The following is an 18,417-nucleotide window of genomic DNA, read 5'->3' on the forward strand; positions in this document are numbered from 1 at the left end:
CAGTCTCATGAAGAAAATGAAAAGTCTCTTTACCTCTTGGCTTGGTTTCTGTCTCTTGTCTTTTTTTTTTTTCCTATCATCTGAGTATTACACTGATCTTAATCATTTTTTTCTTAAAAGCTCTGGACTTTACTATTATCAAAAAAGACATTGTGCACTCTGTTACTCATATTGAAAAAGTAATAATAGCAATAAATTAATGGGAGGCCCATGCTGAACTAGTGAGAGCCCGGAAGCCCCCCAAAACTGCCCTTCAGACCAAGAGAGAAAGCAGCTTCCCTGGCTGGCTGCTAGATGGTTTTTGGCAAAGATTTCTTCTCTGGAAATTGCTCATATGTGTATCATACATGTTTGAAATAGCTTTCTCCAATTTGGAAAACCATAAAGCAACAATAAACAAATGGAACTCTGGTGAAAAACCCTTTATAAGTATTGTGCATGCTTTTACAAGTGTTTATTAAATGCTCTCATTTTGCCTTTGCTTTTGAACAGTGAACTCTCATTGCTCATCTACACTTCCAGATGTGGTTGGGTCCCTATTCTGTCCACTAACTTGAGTATATTTTTCATTATTAATTATTATTTTGAAAAACTTCATAAGAACCTAGTGCTGAAAAAGCAGCCAAAAGTACCATGAAATGAAATAAATCCTACTAAGAAAGACCTCTCTTATTTCCAAAAGCATGTGTTCCTCCATAGCTCTGCAGGGTAAACCACATCAGTGTGGGACAGTGCCACGTCAATGAGCTGTTCAAATTGTCCAAAACTGCATATATGAATAAAAACCAAGCAGTTATATTGCCAATAGGTTGTGGATCTTTCAAATACAATGGCAGCAAGATTCCTCAAAGTGAGAGATGGCTGGAGCCAATAAGCACTAAGGCAGGGATGTTAAGAAGTTGATAGATTAGGATTCCATGATTAAAGGAATAGGCCAAGAGAGTAAACTGCTATATGCAGGGTTTGGCTCAATTTCTTGCAATGTATCTTTTGGATTTTTTCCCCTAATTCCTAAGGTAGATGCTAAGTTTAAAAAAAAAAACAAAACTGTTGTAAGACATTACTTTTAAAAATTCATATAAAAGACTTTGACAATACAAATCACATTCATGCTTCAATTTCACACACTTTCTGTCCAATCATCATGGAAATAAATGTGTTTTTTTAAAGCTACATTGTGATATATACCACAAAGGGCTTGTATATCACACAAGGAAAAAATGATTGATCTTCATAACTACCTCTCCACACATACTTTTGGTAATCATGAAGATTTCTTCTTACTGCTCCACAAAGAAAATAACAGAAATTGGGATTGGAGTGTCAGTATCTAGCCATAGCCCATTTAGTGGCAAAAAATAATTCTCAAGCACTGACATTACATTTCAACAGGGCAAAAGAAGACTGGATTTACATTCCTTTTTGGTTTAGGTTTTGTTTTTTATATTCCTTCTCTTTAAATAATCAAAAGCACGTGTAGCCACACCGTGCCACTTCCACCATCGATAGATCGGACACATGGCAATGGTAGTGCTTGATCTTCAGGGCGAGTTTCTGAGATGTCTGAGGAGACATCTGAAAGACCACGTTGCTGGATCCCCAGCCAAAGGGATGCTTGTGATTCTTCTCACATTGTCTTTGAGGTGTCAGTCACCAAAGCAATGAATGTCAACCGTTCTCAATCCCATCAGTGACTTGCTCTGAAAAACATACTAGCAGGAGGCTACAGTTTCAAATAATCACTGCTTTGTGGTCAAACAGAGGAAGAATATCCCAGTCAATTTATGAGGTCTCTGCTTTCAAATTGTGGATAAAAGAGTTTGTTGCTAGCTAGGGAAAGTTATTTATGATGTGATTGTTAAGGAAGGAATGATAATGTTACCATGTTTTTCTCAGTCTTTTTTTTTTTTTTTTTTTTTAAGAGCTCTTGGGTTTTATGACTGCCACAGTATTTTTTGCCTATTCTTTATATACTCCTTTTGTCATTGAGTGTATGTAATATTGCATAAAGGAGTCAATCTTAACTTTGTGACCAAAGAATTTGTAACCATAGATATCCTATCCTTTTTATAACTTGCTTTATTTTAAATAATGTGGATTCTAATAGCTGCATGCATCTTTTGAGATAGTTAATTTTTTTTCATTTTAAGCCTTAAGGATAAGTCCTTATCTACCTTAGATCATATTTAAAGAGTGAATCTCAAATTTGAAAAATATCCTAAATTAATACAGAGTAGGGTAGTTAACAGAATTAAAAGGATATTTGATTTCATTCTCTTTTCTGACAAAGGAGAATTTACTTGTATTTCTTTCAGTTTGAAAACTCTACCACCACAGCTACTAGAGAAGCAGACTAGGTAATGTATATCATTTCAATACAGGAGACACAAATAGGGTTTATTTTCTTAACTGAGTTCACCAGATTACATCATACCCTCTATTCCCTACCTCTGGTTTCTTATTAAACCTCAATGATATTTCTCAAGAGGCAGGTGTGTCCCTAACCCTTTGCATCAAGATTGTCCGAGTAAAGAGGTAGGCTACTTGAGAAAAATGAGGTCCCTTTTTAAACCTACTATCAGAATCTTTAACAGTGGATCCAAGAATCTGAATTTTTATCAAGTTTCCCAGGTAATTCTGAAGACCCTAAGTTTTGGGAATGACTGCCATGGGATGCCTTAAGAGATTCTAGAATGGAGACTGTAGCAGGATCCCTGGTTGCTTACCCCAGCAATACCTAAAAAAAAAAAATAGAACCCCTGTGTCATAGCCAGGTGCAAGGCACTGTTACCACTAGATGTGGCAATTTGAGTTAGTCCAGACGACCACAGAGATGGAAGCAAAATTGCTGTGGGCACCTTGAAAGACAGCTGACATATGTCCTTACCGCTTCTTCCTTCTTCCCAGTTGGAGCAGAGATGCAATGATGGCATTCCAGCATCTACCCTTAGAAATGAGGCCACATACTAGTAAGGGCAAAACAGCAAATAGAAGGAAAGTTGAGTCCCTGAAAATCATAAGTTAATGATCATGAACTCCCAAACTTGCTAACCTTACATCTTCTTTATGTGACATCTTGTTTAATTTGTAAATCTCTTATTTTTTAAAGACTTTATTTATATTTGTAAGAGAGAGTGTGCTCATAAGAGCAAGGAGAGAAGGAGGGGCAGAAGAGAGGGAGAGGGACAAGCAGACTCCATGCTGAGGGCAGAGCCAGAGGCAGGGCTCAACCCCAGGACCCTGGGTTTATGACTTGGGCCGAGGTCAGGCACTTAACTGATTGAGTCACCCAGGTACCCCTTAATCACTCATTTTTGTTTTTAATTGGGAGATGGGGTAGGGTTGATATTGTATTCAGCTGAACCTGATCCTAAATGATGTATTCACCAAGAAAAATAGTTTTTTCCCCCCTCCATGGTCCTAGAGCCTATAACCAAAAAGCTGATTTTTTTTTTTAAAGAAGGGAAAGTGGCAGAGGTAAAGGGAGGTGGCAGAGGGAGAGAGAGAATCTTAAGTAGGGTCTATGCCTGATGTGGAGCTTGATGTGGGGCTTGACCTCAGAACCCTAATATAATGAGCCGAGCCAAGATCCAGAGTCCCACTTTTTTTTTTTTTTTAAAAAAAAGATTTTTATTTATTTATTCATGAGAGACACACAGAGAGAGAGAGAAAGGCAGAAACACAGGCAGAGGGAGAAGCAAGCTCCATGCAGGGAGCCCAATGTGGGACTCGATCCTGGAACTCCAGGATCATGCCCTGGGCTGAAGGCGGCGCTAAACTGCTGAGCCACCTGGGTGCTGCAGAGTCCCACTCTTAGCAGATTGAACCAATAAGGCACCCCAATAAGTTGATTTCTTGTAAGCAACCACCTGTTGCAGGAGAATGAGGTTTGGAGATGGGTTCCCTCACTTGAGACTCACAGCTTTAGCAGCTCTTGGGTCACAGAGCAGAAGTAGGGGCTGATCAAAATTTGGAGCTCCACAACATTTTGCAAACCATCGGAGTCCAAGAAACAGTATAATGAAGTGAAAGAGCAAAGCCTACGTGTTGAGTAGGACTCTCAAACTCCAAGGGTCTGGATCCTGGCCCCTCACTAATTTTCAATAGGCTCTTCGGCAAGTCATCCAACTCCTCAGGCTTTAGTGTCCTGCACTATAAAATAAGGACACAGGGACACCTGGGGGCTCAGCAGTTGAGCATTTGCCTTTGGCTCAGTGTGTGATCTTGGGTCTGGGCATCAAGTCCCATATCGCACTCCCTGTGAGGAGTCTGCTTCTCCCTCTGCCTGTGTCTCTGCCTCTCTGTGTCTCTCATGAATAAATAAGTAAAATCTTAAAATAAATAAATAAGATAAAATGACACGTATAAAACCAACTTGACAATGTTATTATGACAACTAAATTATACATATATATGTATAAAGTCTGGCACATCAATAATAATATCTCTCAATAAACAACTATTATGGTTATTTTTGAAATAATAATAATAAGAAAAATGAAACATCAGGAAGTATAGTTATAAAGTTATGAAGTTAGGTTCCCTCTACCACCCCACAGCCTGACTTTTTTCCAACTTCAGAAAAAAATATTGAAAGGGGTTGAGTTTTGGAGGGAGAAAGAGATGTTTAAATAAGATTTTAAGCCCCTACTATTGCAATACAAAGAAATCATCAGTTAAGTTCTGGATTGCTCTCAGGGAAGAAGAGAAAGTAATTCTAATGAGAACAGGGGAGGGAAATAAGAGGCAGCTACAAAAAGGGCTCCAGCTGCGGGCTTTCCAAGGCTGTACTGGCCATACTCTTACAGGTAACCTACCAGAATCATATGTCACTGGATCTCAAAAATCTTTCAGTGACATACTCATCTTAGTCACTATTTTACGTCTTTCATTACACAGAGAGGGTTTTGAAAGGCCAGAGATATTCAAATATTAAGAGAAGATGCAGAAATCTCTTCTAAGATATGAAAGAAGTACATGGCAGGGAGTTCATTCCATTGTGATTGGAAATTCTTAACATCAGGGTCTGAAAATGCTGTCACCTTTGCCCAGCCACGAGATTAAATCCTTTCCTCCAAGGTAAATGCTGGCTGCTATGAAATACGCATTTGCTTATTCACCAGCTTCACTCCTGCTTCATTCCTCAGTTACATTATCAGTTAGGTCTCTATAGATTCTTGTACACATTTTTTCCCACATGGATTTGTTCTCTTGGATTCACTTCCAGGTTTCCTTTCTTTTTTCTTTCTTTCTTTCTTTCTTTCTTTCTTTCTTTCTTTCTTTCTTTCTTTCTTTCTTTCTTTTTCTTTCCTTCTTTCCTTCTTTCCTTTCTTTTTTAAGATTTTATTTATTCATGAAAGACACACAGAGAGAGAGGCAGAGACATAGGCAGAGGGAGAAGCAGGCTCCCTGTGGGGTCCCGATGTGGGACTAGATCCTAGGACCCTGGGATCACAACTTGAGCCAAAGGCAGATGCTTAACCACTGAGCCACCCAGGTGCCCCCATTGCCAGGTTTCTAGAAGGCAACAATTTTTATCACACTCGTAATTCAACATTCAACATATCTGGGTGTTTGGTACACTATATGCAGTTTTTAAAGTGGTGGATGCCCAGCCATGACCAGGCCCTGACTGCTCCTTCCTTTCTGAGCTTCTAATATGTGCCAGGTCCCCAGTGGGTGCCATGCTATGGGTATTAATATGCTCATGGAGCTCACCCTTCTGCAGGAGAGTCACTCTACATAAACAAAGACACAAAATATATTTGAGAAGTGGTGGAAATCAAAGTCTAATGATGGAGGAAGACTTTCTGATGGATGACTTAAGAATTAAGACTTGAAGGAGGTATAGAAACTAGAGCAAAGGCCATAAGTGTGAGAGCAGTTGATATGGACCAGGAGTTGAAGGAAAACTAGCAGACTATACTATAGACGGGATGTGGGGGGTTGGAGAAGTAGGCAGCAGCTACATCCCCCCCTCCCCCTGTGTCCTCTGGAGTGCTTAAATGACTTTTGTTTTACTGTAATCAAAACAGGCAGCCACTTAGTTGTTCTAAACAGGAAATGACCTAACCCCATCTCCACGTTAAGGTGGTCTACTGGCAGTTGTGGGGGTAACCAATTAGGAGGCCCTTCAGCTGTCTGGGCTGGAAATAATTGTGGCTTAGACTGTGCTGGCAACAGTAGAGTTTGAGAAGTTTGGAGTCTGCTCTTTCTCACATTGCTGGGCGGTGGGGGGCAGCGGGGGAGATCTTCCAGTAGAACCATCTCGATTTACGGTGCTTAATAGTGAGGGATGAAAATGACTAAGGAGTGTGATTTATAACAAACTTCAGAGTTATCTTACACATACAGTTTTTGAGAAGTCTGACTAAGTTGCACGAACACTTCTGAATCTCCTGTTACTAATGGATTACTTAAACCAACAACAACAACAACAAAGAACAGAATCCCGGAGTCCAGGGCCAACCCGGGACTTACCTTCTGCAAGTTTTCAAGAACATCAGATGTACCTATAACCAAATGTAAACAAAAATATGGTGAAGTATAGTTCTCCTACCCAACAGGCAATTGAGCGTGTATTGGAAGCTTCTCCGGTGGTAGTGATGAATTTGTACAAATCCATCCACACATTTTCCAGACTCTTAGTATGAATGTTCAAGAAAGCCAGTGGACAAAACACACAGCCTGCTGCCCTGGAAGACAGCAAAATTAACTGAATCTAAAACACAAACCACCCTAGCTCCATGCTAACAACGTAGTCAATAGACTTAATGCTCCTAAATTTCTTTTTTACCCTAATGGCAATTCCTAAAAATGTCCTCCAGTGTGCCAAAATTCAGGGAAGCCAAACAAAAAGATGTTTAAACTCTACTGCTCAATGATAAAAGTAAACCACAATGTCATAAAGATAGTAAAATGTTGTGCCATGGTCAGATTTGCATTTGCTAGATGATGGGAGCTGTGTGGAGGCCAGTTTAGGAAAGGGAGGCTGAGACAAGAAACTCCACACCCAGGCTGTGTAGTCTGCCCCTGCACACCCTACCTTTCTCCCATCTGTGGAAGAGGCAATAACACACTTGCCAACAGGAGTCCAAACTTTAGATGCAGACCCCAACTAAATTCCTAACTAAATTGTCCTCACAGAATTTTTGTCAGAATTAAATGACATAGTGTTTACAAAAACTACAGGTAGTAAGAACTCAACAAATGCTATTTTACTTCTATCTCTTTTTAAATAAGGTAATACAATATCCTAGACTAGCAATTCTCAAAGCGGATTCTGATGTTCATTGTATTAAGTCACTGGGCATTCTTTTATTTCACTGAGCATTCTGGTTTAAAATCCAAATCCTTCTAAATATAAATTTTTTCACCATTAAAAAAATAAAATAAAATCCAAATCCTTGGATTTGAATCCAAGTGGTGGAGCCAGGAATCTACATTTTATCAAGACCCATTTGATTCTGATCCACATAACTTGAGAGCTATAGTCCAGACTAGTAAATACAGCATATCTAGTTTTACCATCCTTTCTTTATTGCACTTTTGCAGATATTGTGTTTCTTACAAATTGAAGTTTTGTGGCAACCCTGTGTTGAGCAAGGCTACCATTTTCCTAACATCATTTGTCCATTCTGTATTTCTGTGTCACATTTTGGTACCTCTCACAATATTTCAGATTATTTTCATTCTTATTTCATTTTAACTGGAATCTCATGATAAAACTTTAATAGATAAGGAGCTGTTTCTTATGGATAAGCAAAGAAAGGGTTTTTTTTGAGATGGAATCTTCTCCTGGCAAAGATGCTGTGAAGATTGTTGAAATGACAACCAAGGGTTCAGAATATTATAAAAACTTGGTTATTAAAACAGAGGCAGGAATTAGGAGGATTGACTCGAATTTTCAAAGAAGTTCTGTGGGTAAAATGCTGTTAAACAGCATTGCATTCTATAGAGAAATCATTCGTGAAAGGAAGAATTGATCAGTGTGGCAAACTTCATTGCTGTCTTATTTTTTAAGAAAGTGCTACAGCCACCCCAACCTTCAGTAACTACCCCCCTGATCAGTCAGCAGCCATCAACACCAAGGCAAGACCATCCACCAGCAAAAAGATCATAACTTGCTAAAAGCTCAGATGATGATGAGCTTTCTTTTAGCATTAAGAATTTCTAAGTGAAGATTTGTATTTTAGTTTTTAAACATAACTCTATTGCACACTTGTTAGACCACAGTATAATGTAAACATAAATTTTACTAGGAAATCAAATATTTCATTAGACTTGCTTTATTGTGATATTCCCTTTATTGCAATCATCTGGAACTGAACTCGAGGTATGTCTATACATACTTAATTATTCTGCAGCTGTTCAAAAGCATATGGGTTTGTTTTGTTTTGTTTTGTTTTCTCTTCCCAGCCATTGATAAACCTCTGAAAGTTTAGCCTTGGGTCTTCCATCAGATAATCCAGCAGAGATTGGGTTCAGTAAATACTTGATTTATCTAATGGCAAGCAAATAACATTGTTATGTGAAACTTCTCTCATCACTACCAACGTTTTTTAAGACTTAGAGTTTATTCGCTGTTGTAATTGTCCTATAAATCCTTATCTAAAGTTTATTTCTGGGGAAAGCGAGAAAACCCCTAGCCTCCAGGTAGGAGGGAGCTGTAGAACTCCACCTGGTGGCAATGCTACAACACAAATCAGAATGAGAAAGGCAGGATGCCTGGCTTCTATTTTCAACTCCTTAGCCTTCCAGCCTCCACCCTCCCTGCCCAGGCCTGGGAGTTTTGGTACTAGAAGTTTTTCTCTTGTTCACTTACTTTATCCTTTGATGTTTATGGAAATGTGCCTTTTTATCTAGAACTGAGGTCTAATTTCAGCAATTATGAATAGTTCCATATTCTCTGGCTTTAAGAATCCCATGACAGAGTTGACAGGAATGGCTCTTTTGCCACCTTGCCAACCTCTCTCTTGGCAAGTGTGACCCAAGAGGTCCATCATTTTGTGAGATGGCAGATGAGCTGCCTAGGCTGTGAATTGCAGTGACCTATGACCCACCTTTGCTTCTCAGAAGCTTATCATCTTGAATTTATGTAGGGATAAGATGCTGTGTAAATCTACCATGAAAGCCCTATGCAGGCAAGGGAGGGTGATTCTTCAGGTCTGTGAACACATGCTTTATCCGTTTGACTTATGTGGGCACCCTAGGGCTTTTATTTGGACCAAAACGTAGAAGCCAAGCTTTCATTGTAAACAGATGGTGCTGCTAACAAGGAAAGTAAAAAATTCTTTCAGTCATTCTCCCACACTAGAGAGCATAAGAAGATTCTTCTTTAAAAACAAACTAAATTATCAAACACTCCCTCTCCCCGTACTCCATATGCTCTAAGTCAAAACACACACCCCTGTGAACAGACAAAACCTGGTCTCCATCCCTTACTTTTCTCCTACTTCCCCATCCTCTCCCCATGCCAATTCTACATTCCTTTGGTGTGGATACTATAAATATAAAATGAGCAAACTCAATCCCAAATCACGAGGGGGCTTTTCCTTGCTTGACCACAACGTAAGCATTTGTCCATCATTTTGGGATTTTATGAAGCCTCGAAGAATGTTCAGAATTCCAGTCTTGCTCAAACAATGTCTCGCTAGTCAGCATGATTCAGATGTTGAATCTTAGGACAACTTGGAAATTTCTGGTTAGAAGGAAAGGTAATCCTAAAATGTCTCAATGTGAAAGATTTTCATGCATTTTCCTCTTTTACTGTTTTTCTTTCAGCCAAGAAAAAGAAATGTGGAAATTCTTATGTTTCCTTGAACATAGGGCAATTTGAAGTTGATTGTAATCTCCCTGTCCCTAACCCCAAAAGAGAAGCAGCATTATTGTGCTGTATTGGATTCTTCCTTAAATTTCACCATTAGGTAGCATCTTGTTACAAAAATAATTCATGCCTTTAAATCTAAATATCATTGATAACAATCTCCTGACAGATCATACTTCTGGGGCTTAAGTTTGAAAATGAATCATCCAGACCCTGAGATGTTCTTGGTGAGTGTTCTGGAGGAAGAGGACATCAGAGGTTTATCCGGTCACCTATGCCTTGGGGCAGGACCACACTCAAACTGACCCAAAGAGATTATTTGAAAGTTTCCCCAGAAAGGTAGATTCCATGACCTCCCTAAGTAAACCCTCCAGTGTTTCCACAACGTTAGCAATTTCCGAAGAGAATTAAACGTACTATCACTTTACTTATTATTCACTTGAAACTTGGTCCTTTGGGCGCTGGGGAATATCCCTCCCACATCAAGGTCTTTCAGTAGCATATCTGAAAGCTGAATTGTCTACTTGTGTAAGAAATTATGAGGAAATAAAATCTTGAGAAATCTCATCTCAGTATCTCCTATCTGTTTAACAAAGATATCTGCTCTTCCAAACTCAGTATTACTAGGAATATCAAGAAATATTATGTGTCAGGCTGCCCAAGTAAGGTATCACTTGTATCACCACCAAAATATTCATCCTAAGATTGAATCTGGAAGTAGTTGTTTAAATTTACTCTATTATAGAAATAATAGGAACTCCTAAAAAATTACTGTGAATCTAAGCCTAAATTAATGGATACAAATATTCTGTCCATGAGTTAGTACGTAGGTACTCATGTAAGCAAACTAGGTGTGGGGATATCACAAAGCACCAAGAAAGAAATTATCTCTCTAAAGATGAAAGACTCACCTGAAGAACAGTGCCAGGAAGCTATATCATTGTTTGGCAATACCTGGTGCCAGCACTGGGTCAGCAAGAATAGAACCAGTGGGTTACATCACAGAATGGAGTCCTGTCTGGAAGGTACACAAGTAGATCAAAGTGATTCAGAGGGTGTGAGTGTCAAAGAGTAAGGAAAGACATACCAGGCAAAGAGAACTGAAAATAAAGTAAGGTTATAACCCTACTCACAGATAAGGTGAATTTGAGCAGCAAATAAATAAGAAAAAGGACTCATTATAATGCGGAACAATAAAATTCAAAATGAAGCTCTAACAATTATGAATATAGTTACCAAATAATATAAAGGGCATCTTACAAAGCAGAAATTACAGAAATGCAAGGAAAAATATACAGAAATGTAAACTCTCTCAGTGTATGACAAAGTCAAAACACCTGAAGTTCAAAGAAGACATAAATCTCAAAAGTGATAATAAAAGATATGTTATTCAACTCCGTACTTGAAAATATAGACACCACTATTTTTTCAGGTAACTAAGGAGCATATGTGAAAAGTGACCATAAATTAGACCATAAAGAAAAAGTCAATTGATTCCAAAAATAGAAACATTATGGACAATATTCTCTGATCACAAAGCAATGAAACAAAAAATTGTTATTAAGATCTCACTTATGAATATCAATGGAAAAATCCTAAGTAAAACATTAGCAAATAGCATCAACCCACACATTAGAAAAATTAACCATGACGAAGTGGAGTTTAATCAGGAATGCAAAGATAATTCATTACTAAGGAATTCATTATATTCCACCAAATTAATAGATCTAAGGAGAAAAATTAGATGATCATTTCTAAAGATACTAGAAAGAAACATTTGAACAAAAGCCAATAATCATAGTTGACCCCAGAAAAAGACCTCAATGAGATAAAGATGGATTAACACTTCTTTAGCATAATAAAATATATCATTCCCAGCCCAAAGCCCATCCCATGCCTACCGGGAAAACACTGGAGGCATTTCTAGTAAAATCAAATATAAGACAAAAATGCCCACAATCATCACTGTTATTTAACATTGTACTAGATTTAATAGACAATGAAATTGAAAGCATAGAGCATTAGAGCATAAACATTGGAAAGCAGAAAGTTAATCTTTATTTTTAGATGATATATAGTTAGAAATATAAGAGAATTGAGAAATATCTATAAACAATAAGAGAATTTAGTGAATAAAGTGGTACAAAATGAATACACTATAATTAGGGGATTATATCCAGTAAGATGATATAATGAGAGAAAAGACCTGTTTTGCTGAAGGTCAGGAAATAAGATTTGAATAAATGGAAACATTTACCATTTTCTTGGCTAAGAAAACCCAACATAAAGATGTTGATTCTCTCTGTTAAGTATCAAATTGTAATTCTTGTAATAAAAATACAAATCAGGATTTCTATCACTATTACTATTTGTTTACTCTGAAGTTCATGAGGAAAAATAAGCAAAAAAGGAAACAGAGAGAAGAGCAATGAGAGAATTAGGCTCACTAGATACGAAAATTAAAAGCCTCAATAATTAAAACAGTAGGGTAGTGGCACTGAAACTGAAAGATCAACCAAGAAAACAGAATAAAATGTCCAGAAATAGACCCAACTATATATAGGAACTTAATACATGTTAAAAATGTACATCTTAAAACAGTAGTTTGAAGATTACTATTATAAAGTAGTCGTAAGGCAAACACAGGCAGCAGAAATAAAGGTAGAAAAATGGGACTATAGCAAACTTAAAAACTTCTGTGTATCAAAGGGCAAAATCCACAGAACAAAAAGCCAACTTATGGAATAGGAGAAATTACTAGCAAATCATATATCTGACAATGGGTTGATACCCTATATATAAAAGAATTCTTACAATTCAACAACAAAAAAACCCCCACAAATAATCTGATTTTAAAAATGTACAAAAGGAAAAAAATTTTTTAAAAAATGGACAAAGGGGGATGCCTGGGTGGCTCAGCGATTTAGCCCCTGCCTTCGGCCCAGGGCGTGATCCTGGAGTCCCTGGATCGAGTCCCTCATAGAGCTCCCTGCATGGAGCCTGCTTCTCCCTCTGCCTGTGTCTCTGCCTCTCTCTCTCTCTCTCTCTCTCTGTGTCTCTCATGAATAAATAAATAAAATCTTTTTAAAAAAATGGACAAAGGACTTGAATAGACATTTCTCCAAAGATGGTATTCAAATGGCCAATAAGCATATGAGAAGATGTTCAATACTATTAATAATTAGAGAAATTCTAGAGGAAGGTGGGTAGGGGGATGGGCTGGATGAGTGATGGGTATTAAGGAGGGTACTTGTTGTGATGAGCACTGGGTTCTACGTGATGAATCACCAAATTCTACCCCTGAAACTAGTATTATACTATATGTTAGCTAACTAGAATTTAAATAAAAATTTGAAAAAATAATTAGAGAAATTCAAATCAAAACCATGAGATATCACCTCATCCCCATTAGGAGAGCCACTAGGAAAGAAAGAAAGAAGAGAGAAGAAAGAAGGAAAGAAAGAAAGAAAAAGAAAGAAAGAAAGAAAGAAAGAAAGAAAGAAAGAAGAAAGAAAGAAAGAAAGAAAGAAAGAAAGAAAAAAGAAAAGAATATGTTAACAAAGTGTTGGTGAAAATGTGGAAAAATTGGAATCTGCCTGCACTGTTGGTAGGAATGTAAAATGGTGTAGCTTCTGTGGAAAACAGTATGGAGATTCCTCAAAAAATGAAAAATAGACTTACCATATAATGCACTAATTCGAGTTCGGGGTATATACCCAAAAGAATTGAAAGCAGGACCTCCAACAGATACTTACTCACCGACGTTCACAGCAGCATTATTCACAATAACCAAGAGGTATACACAATTCAAATGCATCAGCAAATGAAGGGATAAAGAAAATGTGCTTTATACATGCAATGAAATATCATTTGGCTTTAAAAGTAAGGAAATCTTGTCACCTGCCAAAACATGGATGAACTTTGAGGACATTATGCTAAGTGAAGTAAGCTAGCCACAAAAATGATTCCATTTATATGAGGTGTCTAAAGTAGTCAAATTCACAGAAACAGAAAGTAGAACAGTGTTTGCCAGAGGCTGCAGAGAGGGGGAAATAGGTAGTTGTGGTTCAGTGGGTACCGAAGTTTTACAAAACTTTTCAGTTTTGTAAAATGAAAAGTTCTAGAAATCTGCTGCACAGCCACGTGAATATACTTGGCATCTCTGAAGATTTAAAAATAGTTGAGATGGTCAATGTTATGTTATCTGCTTTTTATTACAATTACACTTTTTTAAAAAATTTATTCATTTATTCATGAAAGACACAGAGACAGGGGCAGAGACATAGGCAGAGGGAGAAGCAGGCTCCCTGTGGGAAGCCAGATGCAGGACTCCATCTCAGGACCCCGAGATCACATGTGAGCAGAAGGCAGACACTCAACTGTTGAGCCACAATTACACTTTTTAAATTATTGTTTTAAAAAGTGGTAGTGGAGCAACTGAATCATTACTTGGAACAAAATTAATCAGGGTCCATACTTTAATACTTCATAAACTAAACCAGGAGAAGATATAAATCTGCCAAATATCTAAATGTCAAAAAATAAAATCATTAGAGTAGATGATATAGGAAAGGTCTTTCTATATACTTTCTCCCTACTAATAAAAATTAGAAACTTTTGCATGTCAAAAGATACCATTAGCCAAGTCGAAAGCCAAATGACAAACGGAGAAAACAGTCTGCAGCTCTTATTTCCTTCAGATGTACAGACTTTAAGTGAATCTGTAAAGAAAAAGGTTAAGAACCTTATAAAATATGGGTAAAGTATAACAGAGAGGCCAGCCACAACAAAGGAAATGGAATTGGCTTCTAAACATATGAAAAAGTTGCTCAACCTCACTCAAAATCAGAGAAATGCAAGTCAAACTATCTTGAGACATCTCTTTCACCTATCAGATTGGCAAACATCCAGAAGTTTGATTATACATTCTCTTGGCAAGGCTGTGGGAAAACAAAAACATTATTAGTGGGAGTGTCAATTGGTTTAGGCAATTTGACTATATCTATCACAAAAATTAGATATACATAATTCAATAATCCTAGTTGTGGAAGTTAATACCATATACTTGCACAAGTGTAAAATGTCGTATGTGGAAGTTTGTTTAACAGCAAAATATTGGAAACAACTCAAATCTCTATTAGTTGCATCCTGATTGAATACAATTGCAGTGTATTTATCCAAGAGAATACAATATTAAACATGAGCATGTTTTCTGTGTGCTGATATGTATATAAATTGTATCATGTTTCTCCTCCTCTCAAGACCCTCCAGTGGCTGTCCATTGCTTTATGAATAAAAGCCAAAATCCTTATAAGCCAGTGATCCTACATGATCTGCCCCTCCTGTTGCCTTTCTGACCCCCAATGACATTCTGCCTCACTTGCTCTGCTCCAGTCACACTGGCCTCTTTGCCTTAAACATGCTAGTTATACTCCCACCTCAGGCCCTTTGCACTAACTGATCCCTGTCTGGGTCACATATTCCCCACATAATTCCAAAGCTCACTCTCTCAGTGACATCAAGTCTTTGCTTACAAGGCATTTTCTCAATAATGCCACCTCTGACCACACCATTTAAAATTAAAATCTGCTATCTGACATTCCCAATCCTACTGCCTTGCTCTAGTTTTTCAATAGCTCTAATTATATTCTATCACAATATATAATTTACTTATTATGTTGTCCTCTTGATGTCCCCTCCCCCAAAATATGAATGCCATGGGGCAGAAATGTTCGTCGCTTTTGTCCATATCTGTATCCCTAGCATATACAACAGTACTTGGCACAGAGCAGGTACATAATAAGTGCTTGTCTCTAAATGAACGAATAATTGAATGTATGATATAGAAAAAGAGCCTTAGGTATATTTAAGTGAAGGGGCAAAGTAAAGGACAGTAACTCTTCTGCATATAGCATCTTTAAGAAATAAAAATAAAAGTAAGAATTTATATTTGCAGGTATGTACATAAAGAAACCTGAAAGAAAAAACTATTGCCAGTGGTTGCCTTGGAGGAGCTATATGGACTGGACCTATGGAAACAGTGGTAGGAAGGAGACTGAAGGGTATACCTTTATTCAAATTATGTGAACATATAATTTATTCAAAACATTCAATTACACACACACACACACACACACACACACACACACACACACGGTAATGTCATAGCCCCTGGACAGAAAGATCCTAAGTCAATAGCTCTGAGTAGAGCCCAGAGAATTTACATTTTCAACAAGCTCCCCTCCCCCATTTCTGAGACAGGTGCTCTGTGGACCACACACAGTGAGAACACTGTCACTGCTCCCTCTCCTAATTCAAGTAACCCTAAGACACATTCAACATTGGAATATTTCTCATTTGGGGCACAAGCATGCAGGCAGATCATAGAAACCAAAAGGAATTTCCAGGAACATTTGGTACCACACCTAGGTGCAACCCAAGAGGTGGTAGCCTTACCTCTTAGTATACTATGTGGGAAGGACTGCAGAAAACTCATCTTCCCTCAGTCTCATCTGCACACACAGAGCCAGGAGAAAGGGATGTTGTCTTTGACTAAGATATTTATGTATGATGGATATTTCAAGTAGATTTCAGACTTCAAAAGTGTCAGAGTTTTAGCAGAGGCAATTGAAAGGGATGCTCAGGTCTTTGTGATCATGGTGATACTGAATCCCACCACCACCCCTATTTTTCCTTCTGCTTTTGCCTTGGCATTTTATTTTTTAAGATTTTATTTATTCATGAGACACACACAGAGAGGCAGAGATATAGGCAGAGGGAGAAGCAGGCTCCCCATAGGGAGCCTGATGCCAGACTCAATTCCCGGACTAGGGATCATGCCCTGAGCCTCATGCCCTGAGCTGAATGAAGGCAGATGCTCAACTGCTGAGCTACCCAGGCATCCCTTGCCTTGTCATTTTAATCAATAAAATGTTTCCCCTAAATTCACAGAGGATTGTTCTAACACCCCTTGCTGGAGAGGAGAAAGGTGGTTAGGACTTGAAAAGTATCTTAGAGAAAGCCACCCAGGAAGGCCACCCTGCTTTACAGTGATGCCTTTCAGACAAACAAAAGCATTTGACTCTTATTCAGTGGCTCTAGCAGAACTCTATAAATGAAGCGTAGTTAACAAAAGACCTAATGACATACAAGAAGGAGCTGAACCCGCCAGACCCAGAATATTTTCAGTTCGAAAAGCAAACTCATCCTTACTACTTTACATTGATTCTCCAAGGAAGGGGGAAATTTAATACGTGAGAAAAAATGTATTTCATGACCCATCACCTCCTTGGGATAATAAAAATAAACTCAAGATATACACTAAACTGTCAACATCTTATTACCATTTCAAAAACTATTTTTGTGCTATCTCTATTTTGGACCTCTCAAGATTGTTCTATTTCTGGAACACACTTTCTGATATTTTCTAATTGACTTCAAGAATCTGTCATGCCTTTGCCATGTTCCATGCTACATTAAAATGAATAGTTTCATGGGTCCCTTATGAGTTTCTTCCTTAAATTTCCAAATACAATCTTGGGTTTCTGTTTCCCAGACTGACCAATGACAAGCAGTTCTGTGACTCCAAGATGGGGAAACAAAGGAAGTGGTGAAATGATCTTTAAAAATGTTTAAAATTTAGGCCCTAACAATCTGCTACAGTTGGCAAGTAGGTAGGTCTCCACTGAATAGTTGGTTTTGTTTCTCCTATTGTCTCTCCATTATATCTGTCTGTGTGGTGCCTGAGTCACTATGACATAATGCTGCAAAGAAAGCCTGTAGAACCACCAGACATGCACATGTTCATCTCTCAATGAGTCGCAGTCTTGGGTCTGTTCCCTAGATGCTGGTGGAAAGGCTTGATTAATGGCAGACTTGTTCAACATTAAAAAAAGAACAAAAACCAGATTTATTCTCGGCATTCCTTTTCCTAGGGGCTTCATGTGTCATGTAGTGATTAATTTGTAGGTTTAGGAAGGCAGCCTCGGAGAAAGCAATTCAATTCGCCGGAATGCAGGTGGAGGGTGTGATCGAAGATACCTCCTGCGTGAACGAAGGGGCGTATCACGGAGAGCGGGATGCAAGTCGGTTGCTCCTGCAAGGGTCACAGTCCACTCCTCGCTACCACCTGGATTCCCCCCAAGGCGTCCTCGGTGGGCGGAGGTCTTTAGGAAATGCTTCCAGCCGCGGCTGAACCGGCTCGGAAGCGGCGGGGGCAACCTGCCGAGCACCTTCCCCACGGCGCCGGCCCTCCGCGGCCCCGGCTAAAGGCTCCCCAGCTCGGGGAGGGCCCGGAGCTCCGCGGGGTTTGTGGGAGTTCGCGGCGCTCCTCCGCAGGACACACCCCCGCCCTCCGCGCAGCCCCCCCGACACACGCCCCCTCCCTCTGACACGCGCGCCGCGCTCCCGGCCCCTCGGCGCCCCGGGCTGCAGTCGGGCGCCGGCTCGCAGGGTCTGCGCCTCGCCCCCGGCGCCCCCGCACGGCGCCTCCTCCCGCCGGGCCCCGCTCCTCCGAGCCCTGCCCCCGCCCCCCGCCCCCCGCCGGCTCGCCGCGAGCCCCCAGCACCGAGCCCCGCCGCCTCCAGTCCTCC

General features: G+C 39.2%; 1 protein-coding gene across 5 annotated transcripts in view; it reads left to right on the top strand.

Moving 5' to 3' along the window:
* The window catches only part of PALLD (palladin, cytoskeletal associated protein), a 408,251-nt gene that overhangs the window by 121,745 nt on the left and 268,089 nt on the right, over nt 1–18,417 (top strand). The window lies entirely within an intron of this gene.

The sequence above is a fragment of the Canis aureus genome, chromosome 24 (genome assembly GCF_053574225.1).
Source record: "Canis aureus isolate CA01 chromosome 24, VMU_Caureus_v.1.0, whole genome shotgun sequence".
In the NCBI taxonomy this organism is placed as follows: Eukaryota; Metazoa; Chordata; class Mammalia; order Carnivora; family Canidae; genus Canis; species Canis aureus.